The sequence below is a fragment of the Pelodiscus sinensis genome, chromosome 22, assembly GCF_049634645.1.
Source record: "Pelodiscus sinensis isolate JC-2024 chromosome 22, ASM4963464v1, whole genome shotgun sequence".
NCBI lineage: Eukaryota > Metazoa > Chordata > Testudines > Trionychidae > Pelodiscus > Pelodiscus sinensis.
The window spans coordinates 15,805,469-15,818,307 of record NC_134732.1 but is presented as its reverse complement, the minus strand read 5'-3'; the positions used below and the strand labels follow the sequence as shown (position 1 = coordinate 15,818,307).

The window sequence follows — 12,839 nt, the reverse complement described above, 5'->3', positions numbered from 1 at the left end:
CTGAGCCTTGCTTCATGTTTTCAAGCTTTTCTCTGCAACCACACAGACTAGATATGTATTTTTCTTAAAATGGAGAATGAAGAGCCATTTGATTCCAGGAGTTGGGGCTGGAGAAACTTGTATTAAGAGATTTGTAATAAGATCATGAGAGCCGGCCACACTGGCCATGACCTGGTTGAGAAGGTCATGACGAGGTTCAACGGGGTCTCGTTCAAACCTAGTGAAACCTAGTGCCACTAGTGGCATTACCATTTTATGCCACGCTGACAACATGGTGTGAGAGTATTGCAGTGGCGTCACTGGGGCATATCACTACAGTGGTCAGCACTCTGGTGGCCTCTCTATACATGGCCATGGCATGTTGCTTGGTGTGACTGGGTGTCACCATAGCAGTGCCACAAGGTGCTGCCATGGGTCACTTTGTGTGGCCCCTCCCGTGTGTCCTGGGCCCTGCAATCATGGCTTGGCTCAGCACTCAGACGCCCCAATGCGGCAGCAGGTCCAAGCCCACTGCAGGAGCCAGCCCCCAGAGACACCAGGCCTTGTTTACCTCCCAGCCCGCCTCGCCCCGCCCACTCGCTCCCAGAGCTTCCAAATCACGTGATCCCCCAACCGGCGCTTCTTGCGTCCCCCTTCAGCATCACGAGACCTTGCTGGGAACCCCATCGCTTCCTCTGGAGATACCTCCGCGCTACTCCGCCGCGGGGCATCCCGAGCTTGGAACACGGACCGACGGGAGAGACAAGAGACCGCTCAGAGGAGACAGGGAGGTCGGGGCGCGGGCAGGCGGTGCCGCATCGCGCAGGGCGGGGCTAATCCAGGGCACTACTTTCCGCAGCGGAGGGATTCGAGGAATGACTGGGTGAGCTGACGAGGGGAGGAGGGAGGCAGGGCCAAGATGGCGGCGCCCTGTGGGCTAGAGGAGCCCCGAGTGGTAAACAGCTGAGGTGCAGAGGAGGAGGGGTGAGTATCCCCGATCTCCACCCAGGAGGGAGATGGGGGGAGAGGGAGAGGGAAAGGGGGGAGGGGATACAAAGAAAAAGGATTGGGGGAACCGAGGGGTGGGGAGGGGGCAAGGGATGGGGGTGGGGAGGGGAGGAAAAGGGGTGGGAGGAGTCAGGAATGGGGGGGAGCAAGGAGGAGGAGGGGTAGATGAAGGGAAGTAGGGGTGGGGGCTGCTAGAAATGAGAATGGGAGGTAAGGAGATGAGGGGGGATAGCTGGGGAGGGGGGAAAGGGGCGAGGGTGCAAGGAAGAAACTGCCAGAGGGGGAAGAGAGAGGGCACAGGGATTAGTAATGGGTAATCCCCCCCCCGTTGTTTGTGCCCCCCAGTTAAACCCGGTCTTTGTCAGCAGTTTCCTCTGTGAGACTGCCCAGACACGGCTCCCCTGGGAATCTCCTTTAAGATGGTTTCTCTCTTTTCTTCATCTGGTGCACTGACTGTGGAAGCAGGCTCTGCACCTTTCTTTCCAGTGCTGACTGGCAATTTCCAGACCTGACCCCAAGGGCTTGCACTCATGTGCAGAGGGAGCGGGGTGGCTCAGTCAGGCTAAGGTTAATTTTAAAGTAGTTTTTAAAAGTCTCCCTCTGGTGATAAAGGATTTTCTCCTTTTCTTGTGGAATGGCAGCGGTGTCATGTTAATGGAAAAAAATGGCTTGGCTAGTATTAACTTTTAAAAAAAAAGTAAGTCAGAGTTTTACTTTAAAATACTTGTAACATTAATAAAATAACACCAGAAAAGACTATATTTAAGAGAGTAGAAAGACGAATTATTATTTTTCTTTCTGTCTGTTTGCTGTCTATGTAATCTGTACTGGGGAAACAGTAATATAGTCAGTCTTTTTCTCTTACTGGTCTAGTAGATAATACTTAGTTTTGCCATGAGTGCAGGAAACAAGACTAGATGACTTCTCAAAGTCTCTTCCAGCTCTATGATTGTGTGAATCTCTTGCAAGTAAACAAGGGAGAGAAATGAGCCTTTAAAGAGTCTGAAACCACAAAAATTGGCAGGGAGACTTGGGAGCAGCTGTAATGTCCAAAACTGCTTTTGTTTCTTAAAATTGGACACTGAGCACTTCCAAATAGATACGGGGTGGGCAAATGTTGGCTTGCGGGTTCTGGTTCACCTGGGTTATCCCCTGGCAGGCCACTGCTGCTATATTTACCTGTGCCTCCTATGCCTCCACAGGAATGGGTTCTTGCAGCTCCCATTGGCTGTGGGATTGCCTGCCATTCACGACCAATGGGAGCTGCAGGAAGCAGGGTCCCAGTCTGCGCAGCTTCCCACGGCTCCCAATGGGGCAATTCCCCATACCTGCCATTTTATTGCCTACCCTGTAGTTAGTAAATGCTAGAGCCTGAGGTGTTCAGTATTCCATAGGATCAGACTGACAATTGTTTTGAAGTAGTCTCCTGTAACGGTCACTGTAAGATTGCCATAATGGCAGTGTTACACCTTATTACAGCAACACTATTTTCAATTAGTTTCAATTAGTTAAGAATAGTTTAGACAATTGGAAATAAAGAGCTAAAAATTAGATCTTTCACAATTTATCCAGTTTGTTTTACTTTTTTGTAATAAGAATAGAATTTTTTTTGTTCTTAGTTGAAAAGAGAGAGATTTACTTTTGTAGTGTTTTAAACAAAACCTGCCTTTTGGATGAAGTGGTGTGGATCTCCTTGGTAGTTCAGACTAAAATACGGTTAACACCATCTGATTTAGATAAGATAAAATTGCTTATGTTAAAGCAAATCTTACTTTGTCTAAAAAATAATTAGCTAATACTCGAATATAAAAAGTCAAGGTTACATTGACTGTTCTTCATTAAAGGGCTTACAGATATTTTAGGTTTATAAACAATTTTTTGGTTTCTGTAGTGACTTCTGGATTAAAATATGCATAAGTGATCTAGAACTGACATTGATTAGTAGGATGGTGATCAGCTTCAGTGGGATACTGATTTTTACCAAACCCTAGTAGACTTACACTATCAAAGGTCTTGTTTACCTCATGTTGCAAGTGGCGAATCTGATCACTGACATTGGCCTTTACAGAAATGGAATCTTCTACCATACAAAAGAATAAGAAAATGTGCCTTCAACAATCAGACAAGTCAGCAGGTCAAATGAGTAAATAAAACATACTCTAATGGTTTCATGGGGGGACAGTGAGGTTTTGTGTGGTATGTAGCAGCCAGGTGTATGGTTTTTTAAAAGGGTATTATAATGGCTTACGATGGAATTCACAATGTAGTGGCCACAAACTAGGTCATTTAATTGAATATAGTCAGTGGGATTAATGGAACCAGAATAGCTGCATTTAGAAAAACAAATGCTCGCCTTCAATATGTCTTGTGTCTGCGCTGTTTCCTTTCTCACTCTCTGGATTGCTTGTAAGGTACCACATATTTTCCGTAATTTCTATGGGAGTTTAAATGTTTAGCCTAACCAGACCAGTTACCTTATCTGTCTTGCACTATATTCAAGAGCAGTAGAATTGCAGCCCAGTGCAGTGAACATGTGCCAAGCATACTGTTGTTGACAGAAATTTGTTCTCAAGAATTAGGAGAAGCTTATAAGAATGTTCAAAAGCTTCAGAGGGACAGCAGAGTTAGTCTGTAACAGGAAAAACTTTAAAAAAAAAAACACCCAAATATTCTAGTAGCACCTTAAAGACTAACAAAACATGTAGATGGTATCATGAGCTTCATGATACCATCTACATGTTTTGTTAGTCTTTAAGGTGCTACTAGACTATTTGTTGTTTAAGTTTTTCCTATAAGAATGGCCATACTGGTCAGACCAAAGGTCCGTCTAGCCCCGTATCCCGTCTTCCAACAGTGGCCAAGGCCAGTGCCCCAGAGGGAATGAACAGAACAGGTAATTATCAAGTGATCCCACCACTGTCACCCATTCTGGGCCTCTGGCAAGTAGTTGCTAGGAACATCATTCCTACTCATCCTGGCTAATAAGCATTGATGGACTTATCCTTCATGGATTTTTATGGTTCTTTTTTGAACCTTGTTGAAGTCCTAGTCTTCACAGTATTCTCTTGCAAGGAGTTCCTCAGGTTGAGTGTGTGTTGCATGAAAAAATACTTTCTTTTGTTTGTTTTAAACCTGCTACCTATTAAGCTTGTTATAAACTTGATGATCATATCACAGTGAAGTGTAGAGCTCGTCACTTGCCTGGTAATTGAGCTAAGGGATCTGACAAAGTAGTTACTGTCTAATAAAAGTAAGAAAGTAATATGGATCATTTTGTTCTTTTGTACTGCTAATCTGTTTGAATCTTGTAAGCAGAGCTAAAATCAAAAAGTCTTTCAGGTTAGTAATGGCTTATTAGCATTAAGTTCATGGCTTCTGTGAAAAAGCCAAAGGGTATCAGCCCTACCAAGCTTCACATTTTCTTTCCCTGTCTGACATGCTTTTTTTAACTTTCCTCCCCCCCCTCCCCCTCTCCCCCCCCCCCGGCAGATATTTGTAGAGCAGCAATTAGCACAGTATCTTGGCACAAAACACAGTTTCAAGAGAAGCATAAAAAACAGTGAATTGGACTCTGCTCTTAATGTCCTCAGATTTGTCTGTTTAACCTAGATTTTTTTTTCTTCTTTCCTGTTGAGGATAGCCTTCTGCAAAAAGGTAGATGAAAGAGGACAAGCTAGGTAACTATGATTTTAAGTTAGTAATTAGTAACTAGGTTTAAAAATGTTACCTTATATTGGATTTGGAAGTGAACAGGGCAAAGGAGAGTGTACAGCCCTTGTGTGATATGTCATGAGTAGCTAATTCTACTGAAATGCAGGCTGTCACATATTAAAACCTGCTGAAATTACTGTCTCGACTGTTGTAATCCCAGCTACATAGCTGTGTTGGCTAAGAGTAGATAAATGTGTACATCATAGTTCCTAAGTCTGAGTTTCTTGTTACTTTCTGCAAACAGGGGAAAAAAAGATTAATTAATACCCTAAGGCTGTGCAGTTTTGACAGTTGGAAAGCAGGTGCATTTTGTAGAGTGTGTGGTCAGTGCTTTGGTTAGCTGTTCAGTGTTTGCTTCTCCATACAAGCATTACTTTTTTCTGAGGTGAGAGTTAATGTTTTTCATGGTCACTTACTTCATGCATTACCTTTCTAATGATGATTGTCTTACCTGAGAGATTAGTTGATTACCCAATAAACCTAGGCTTATTGGCTAGTCAAGTCGACTACTCACATTCCCCCCCCTCCCCTTTTAGTGCCTCTATATCAGAGGCGGGGGGGGGGGGGGAGGAGGGGAAGCAGGAGCCAGAGCTGGGGGGAAGCCAGTTTAAAACCCAGTTCCGCTAAGCACTGTGTCCGTGGTGGGGGGGGGGGGGGGGGCAGGAGAGGCAGAGGTGCAGCACAGAACCTGGCGCGAGCCAGGACTGGGCTGATGTGGCTCTGCCTTTTAAATGTATTAAGAGCCGCCCAGGTCCCACACTGTGACTCTGCCTTTTAATTATAGTAAGAGCTGGGCAGCTCTTACTACATTTAAATTGCAGAGGCACAGCTTGTGCTGGTTCCTGGACCTACCCCCACTGCAGCTCTGCAGTTTAAATATAGTAGGAACTGAGCTGCCTGTGTCCCTGCTCCTACTACATTTAAACTGTAGAGCTGAGGTGACCTCTTATTGACTAATCCTGTACTCAATACAAATTGTATCGAGTACACAATTAGTCATTTACTTGCTACTTAACATCCTTAGAACTTAGATCTGATGAAGTGGGACTGTGCCCATGAAAGCTTATGCTCCAATAAATCTGTTAGTCTATAAGGTGCCACAGGACTTCTTGTTGTTTATCCTTAGAACTAGGCACTGTTAGCTTATTGGTGACACCATGACGATACACAGGCTCTCAGAAGTCTTGTATCTCCAGTGAGAGGGGACAGGATTGAGCCTTTTAGTAGTGTGTATCTCGGGACTCTTAAGGATGAGGAGCAACTGCTTATCAATCTCTGAGTTTATATTGAAAGGAATGATTACATTTGGGCCCACTATTGCTGGTCAAGCAGCACCTTGTAGTGTCTGTCTAACAGATGGAGCAGTATGAACCTTGAAGTTTGTCTTCCCGTAGCCAGGTCTGATTCTTGATTGTGAAGAGTCCAGGATATTAGCGTAGGTTATATGCTGTTGAAGTATATGCTGTAACTTACACATTTCCTCTCAAAGGGTGCATCTTGACACATTCTCTATCCCTCCCCCCAGCTAAACTGAAAAGTCATGGCAAGTGGGGTAAAATGTTCATGTCATTAATGGGAAAAAGTGCCTCTCTTGTCTAAATCTGCATTACTTAGGGTACATCTAGACTGCAGGCTTCTTTTGGAAGAAGCTTTTCTGGAAGAGATCTTCCAAAAAAACTTCTTCCAAAAGAGTGCATCTGTACTGCCAAAGTGCATTGAAAAAGCGATCTGCTTTTTTGAAAGAGCGTCCACACTGAATGGACGCTATCTCACATTTCAGCTATAATTACTATGGATGGAGTGGCCACCTGAGCATCTGTGCTTTTTCCCTCTTTCCTCTTCTTTTGGAAAAACACACACCTTTTTCCAAAAGAGCTCTTTCGGAAAAGGCATTCTTCCTCGTAGAATGAGGTTTTCCAGTGTCAGAAAACCCCCGCGTTCTTTCAATGTTCTTTTGAAAGAATGCAATAGCAGTATGGATGCAAGTAAGTTTTTTTCGGAAAAACTGCTGTTTTTCCAAAAACAAAAACAAAAAACCCTTCAGTCTAGACGCACCCTTAGAAAGTGGTAATAACTTTAGGGAAGAAATGTATGTTCCTTTCTTCTCTTTGGGATAAAAGATAACAGAAGAACAAAGAAGACAAAAACTTATATACCTATGTCCTGCAGAGAACTCCCATTATCCCTTTTTTCGGAACAGATGCTTTATTTATCCTTTCTTTTCCAGGCTTAGTTTGTTGTTCCTTGATTGGTTACAAAGCTTTGTGGGTGAACTGCACCTTGAAAAGAACATTTATTTTATAGGTCCCATCCTTGCATTTCCTGGCTTCTCCCTCCTCCACTGGGTTCATTCTTTGGTCCTACTACCTTGACTCATTTAATAAAATTCTTTTTTTTTTTTTTTTTTTTTTTTGTGAAAGCTCCTGAATCTAAGATTGGCATGATTTGCTACAACTATTTCTAATTTTTCAGTGTGAGGGCATGAATGTGTGTGGAACCACTTAAACAAGCAAGCTTTTTCTTTTCCTTTTCTAAATACCCAACCAGGGGATCTTAACTTTTCAGGATTACTCATTTCTAAAGTTACAGACTAACACTGTTACCCCTCTGAAACATTCTTTTAGAAAGTTAGCCACAAAAAGATACAAAATCATTAGACTCTAAAATACCTAGTGATAAACTTGAGGAAAAGTTTTGATTCACCATTTTGATCCAGCCAACTCCAAGCATGGACACGATCTCACTGAATGTATGGTCTCTAATTGGACATTGAAAGCATGCAAATTGGGAATTAAGAATTTTGCTTAATGTCAGTCTTGTGCACAGTGTAAATGGGGATAAAGGGAGTGACTGTTTTTTTCACATTATTGTAAGAGTCAGAGAGCTGGTTTACTACTGGCAGTATTCCAAATCTTAGATGGGTATAATAAGACCAAATATTTAAACATTATAACATTATTCATCTGAAGATTTCAGTGGTTTACACAGTTCGCTTAATAGCTGTATTCCCAATTCAAGCAATGTCTGTGTTTTACAGAAGATTATACAGCAATTCTTTTGCTGGAATGGGCATACGTCTTGACACCCAAACCTGTGCTTGTTCCCATTGGAACACACTGCTTCCCTATGCAAGTAAAATACTTCTCAAAATTTGTCTTCAAAATGAATTTAGTTACTAGAAGACCACTTGTAGCTCTGTCTATAAGAGTGAGGCTGAAATAGGAGTTGCTTCATTTTATAGTATGTGTCATAGACTCAGGTTCATCAGAGAGCCATAATTGAGTGCTTAAGAGTAAAAGACTAGGCTAGAACTTATGCCTCTTCTGTTTTTGGCCTCTGGGTCTCAGAATAGTTGTCACTCATTCATAGTTTGATATGGATACCTGCCTTAGTAACTAGACTTAGATCATCAATTCTGTTCATTTAGGGAAATAAACAGCTGTGAAATGGTGGTAACTTTACTATTGTCCTGGACTGGATTCACCAGCATCCTATGTTTGGCAGACTCCATAACCTATAAAGCAATGAGGCATCTAACTCTCTAACCCTTTATATAATCTTGCAGATAGTGTCTAGGGAAAGGAAGGAACAGACTGCATGCTAGTAGACAGTGTTGCTTTTGGGCAAGGAATTCTCTCCTCCACCTTTCTGCCAGCGTACTTAAATCCTGATGAGTAGTAAGTACCCCTATTATCAATGTGAATGTCTCAGATGAAGGTTTTAATTGTCAAACTTAGAGTTATAGACATATTCAAAGGGGAGTTTGAGACCAACAATGCAGTCAGCTTATGATTTATTCAGGGTCTGAATGCAATTGCTAGAATGAAAGGCCGATACATTAATTCTCTGAATATAGGCTAGGGAGTGGGCTATTTATGATGGGTCTTTTATTTTTAATAAAGGATTGTGTGTTTTATTCCTCTTTCACATGTCAGTTGCCTTCATAAAATACAGTCCCTTTCCCACATGGCCCACAATTTAACTTTGGAAAGTGTTTAGCACACTCTGGATGTTTCTGTGGTCCAATCCATATAAAAATAATGAACCACCTATCTCCTTTGTAAAACACTTGAAAACAAACTGCTGATGAGAATTTGAAACCGGTTTTAGGCTCTGAGCGAAAATTCCAACTAGAATTAATAGCAAGACTTTATATGGAAGACACTTAACAGGAGACCAAGAGTCAAACTGTGTTGAAGGGTACCATTTAAATTTGACACATTTGTTATTGAAGGGCTCTGACCATAATACTGCTTATTTATAAATAGACTGCAAACTATCACTTTGACTGTCCAACCATGACTGCTGAAAACTGAATTAAACTTGTTGCTGAAGAGAGGGCAAAGTGTCTATGCTCTACCCAGGCTATTAACATTGGTTATGTGAACATAGAATCATAGGACTGGAAGGGACCTCAAGAGGTCATCGAGTCCAGCCCCCCGCCCTCAAGGCAGGACCAAGCTCTGTCTACACCATCCCTGACAGATGTCTATCTAACCTGTTCTTAAATATCTCCAGAGAGGGAGATTCCACCACCTCCCTTGGCAATTTATTCCAATATTTGACCACCCTGACAGTTAGGAATTTTTTCCTAATGTCCAATCTAAACCTCCCCTGCTGCACTTTAAGCCCATTACTCCTTGACCTGTCCTCAGAAACCAAGAGGAACAAATTTTCTCCTTCCTCCTTGTGACACCCTTTTAGATATTTGAAAACCGCTATCATGTCCCCCCTTAATCTTCTTTTTTCCAAACTAAACAAGCCCAACATCTTTGGATAGTTTATTGCAAAAGAAATATAGTACTAAGTTGCCAACTTTGAACTTGCAACTGTTTTTCTCTTACTCTCCAGACTTCTTGTTTGTTTCTGTTGGGAATGGTCAGCAGTTATTACTTTGTATAATCTTGCCTTTGTTCCTGCATGCAAATGGATATTTTCCCTCACTGTCCATCCTGAGAGTGGTAGACAAAACTGGCATAAACTAAAGGATTAATGAGACTCACTGGAAGAAGGAATGCTATTTCTAAGTCAGTTACATGGAAAATTGAAATACAACACTCGCTAACCTGCATAATTTCTAATGCTCTGTAAGTACTAAGAAATAGCTCCTCTCACCTCCCCATGCAAAATTAAGCTTGTGTGCATAATTTTTCAAAAACACATCTTTTGAAATTATTTAAATATAACTTCTCAGCTGCCTGCCATTCTACCAAATTATACCAAAATCCCCCCCCCCTTTTTTCCAGAAAGGTCAGGTGTAGGCATGTTAAATTCTATTAACTAGTCGATAAGCAGGGGAGCTGGAGTGGGATTAGCTCCTGACCCTGGGAGCTAACCCTGCTGTGGCTCTGCCTTTTAAATGTATTAAGAGCTGGCAGGCTCTTAATATGTTTAAAGGCTGAAGTGCATTGGGGGGCGGGAGGACCTGGCACGAGCCCAGATAGCTGATTCCTGGCTCATACTGGGACAGCTGATTCCTGGCTTGCATCAGGTTCCCCCTGCTGCGCACCAGCCTTTTAAATGTATTAAGAGTTGTGGGTCTCTTCTCTCCCCCCCGTCCCGTCCCGTCCCGTGCACCAGCCTTTTAAATGTAATACATTTAAAAAGCAGAGGTGCAGTGCCTGGTTCCTGCTACCCCCTGTCCCTCCACGAAGACGGTGCTAGGGGGAACCAACTTTTAAGCTGACTTCCCCCAGCACCAACTCCTCCCCCCCCCCTCGCTGCCTTTCTCTGAGAGGCAGCAAGGAGAGGGGGGAAGTAACTAGTTGAGGGACTAGTCGACTATCTGATAGTCAACTAGTCACTTACATCCCTAGTCAGGTGTAATGTTATCCTAGTATATTTCCTCCATTGAGGGGCCTGTGCATATTGTTTGTATAGGGATTGACTCATTGGTCTACATCTTTCTCTATTTCTAACTTATGTGATTCTGTTTCTGTGACAGACCCTGAGTAGGTTATCTGATATGTACATGGGGTTCTCCTGTGGTCTGGATAAACCGAGCTCACATTTTAAAACACAGCTTGCCAGTAAAAGTACTGAGCATGAGAAGCCTTGAAGTGACTGAGACTGCTCTACAGCCCTTAGCTAAATGATAGCATGTGTCCCAAATGATATGTCCTCCCTTGTCCGGCTTCCTCGGGACCTAACCGGTCCCAAATGAGCTGGTTATTGGGAGGTCCCCTGCTAATGGCCTTCTAGGACGCTCCCCCTCCCTGTAGTTGGCTCTGCTCCAGCCCTACTGCCGCTTGGCTCCAGCCTGCAGGAGCTCCCCAGGATGGAACTCCTCAGCCTCTGTGACCCCACTTTTCCCCCACCTGGGACAGGGCTTGCCTGTCCCGCTGCTGCTGGGGCTCCCCAGGGGCAGGGCTTGCCAGCTGCCCCACTTTTGCCACTCACTGGTCCCACTACTAGCTCCCCAGCCTCCATGGCCCTGTTTGTCCCCCACCCAACTGGAGATCCCCACCAGGGATGGGGCTCACCTGTCCTGCTGCTGCCCTACCAGCCGGGGCTCCCTGGGAACGGGGGGGGGCTGGCTGGCTGCCCCAATTTTGCTGCTCACCGGTCCCACTGCTAGCTCCCCAGCCTCCGTGGCCACACTTCTTCCCTGCTCCTGCACCGGGGCTCCTTAGGGCACCGGGGCTCTCTGATCCAGCAACATCTGTGGTCCTAGTAGGCCACAGATGCTGCCGGGCCAGAGAATCCCAGATTTCAGAGGCTCAACCTGGAATAGAAATGGCCCAAAGCTGGAGGTATGTGAGTGGAATTACTTTCTGTAATGAATCATCTTGAGATGTACAAGTATGTTTATGGAGGTGGGGGGTACAGCTTCCTTTTTTAAAGCATCCCTGTCAACATAAAATATGTTTATTTAAATCAAGTCATTGTCCCTCTTACTACCACTACAGACAGAAACCATGAAGAGAGACATAGCACCTTAACGACTGACAGATTTATTTGAGTATGAGCTTTCATGGGTAAAAACCACTTCACCCAAATAAATCTGTTATTCTTTCAGGTACCATAGGACTCCTTGTTGTTTTTGCAGAGATAAATTAACATAGCTATCCTCTGAGATGACAGACAAAACTGAATTTTAATCTTTTCTATGGTTTTCATTTTAGTTTTGTATCTTGCTCAATTTGGACAGCAAAATGGAAGTCATCTTCACTTCTGTCTAGAGTCCTCATCACAGTCCAGTTATTTGGGTTCATGATTCTCTAAAGCAGCAGTGGGGAACCTTTTTTGGGTCAGGGGCCACTAATGCACAGAAAAATCAGTCAAGGGCTGCACACAAGTGAGAAGCAAAAAAAACCCAAAGACCCCCTCATTGACATGGCTCCTGACTGAGGAAGATACTCCCTGTGTTACCCTGGCACACCAGAGCCTGGTGGGGAGCAGGCTAGTAGATTTTGTTTCTTGCAGGGTGGCTCCGGGGGGTGGAGCACCAGTGCTGGTTCTCCAATGCTGGGAGGGAGCCCTGAGCTTTGGGAGCTGGATCCAGGTAAGCTGGGGGGGGGGGGGGGGGGAGCGAATCCAGGCAAGCTGGAGGCCACATCCAGCCCCCTGGCCTGAGGTTCCCCACCCCTAGTCTAAAGGAATGTTTAAATCCAAAAAGCTGGGTTGATTAAACAATGTAAACTAAAAAAAATTCCTCATAGCAAGTTTTGTAAGTTTATATCATTAAGCAAAAAATATGACTATGGAGGCCAACATTTTGTTAATTCTCTTGTGGCTCTCAAACTTTTTGGCCCATGGCTCACCTGGCTCAATGCATGCCTTTCCCCGGACCACCAGTTGCTAATGGAAACTCACTGTTAATTACATAGTTACGCCCCTGCTATTTTGCTAGTGTTGCAGCTAGGGAGAATGGTTTAATTCAGTGTTTCTCAACCAGTGGTACGAGTACCCTTAGGGATACTCGAGAGAAGTCTGGGGGGATATGTCAGCAAAACTGAAATTTGGAGAGAATTTATTTTTTTGTTGTAAGTTTTACAGTGCTTTATTATTTTTGTACTTTTTACACCCAAAAATTTCATCACACACCCAGCTACAATTAAGTTGTTTAAACAAATGAATGGCAATGGTTGAAAAAAATCTGTGTGTCTGAAAACTGCCCAACTGGGGGTACTTTATATATA

General features: G+C 43.7%; 1 protein-coding gene across 14 annotated transcripts in view; it reads left to right on the top strand.

Moving 5' to 3' along the window:
* The first annotated feature begins 666 nt into the window (after positions 1–666).
* Positions 667–12,839, top strand: part of TSC1 (TSC complex subunit 1) — a 75,627-nt gene continuing 63,454 nt past the window's right edge. For 5 of the 14 annotated variants that reach the window (XM_025178285.2, XM_075905799.1, XM_075905800.1 and 2 more), the window contains exon 1: positions 818–963. The gene's annotated coding sequence lies outside the window, so the exon portion shown is untranslated. Of the gene's footprint in view, positions 964–8,263; positions 8,376–9,549; positions 9,786–12,123; positions 12,203–12,839 lie in introns of all 14 variants that reach the window. The other 9 variants (XM_075905790.1, XM_075905795.1, XM_075905792.1 and 6 more) reach the window with 7 other exon arrangements.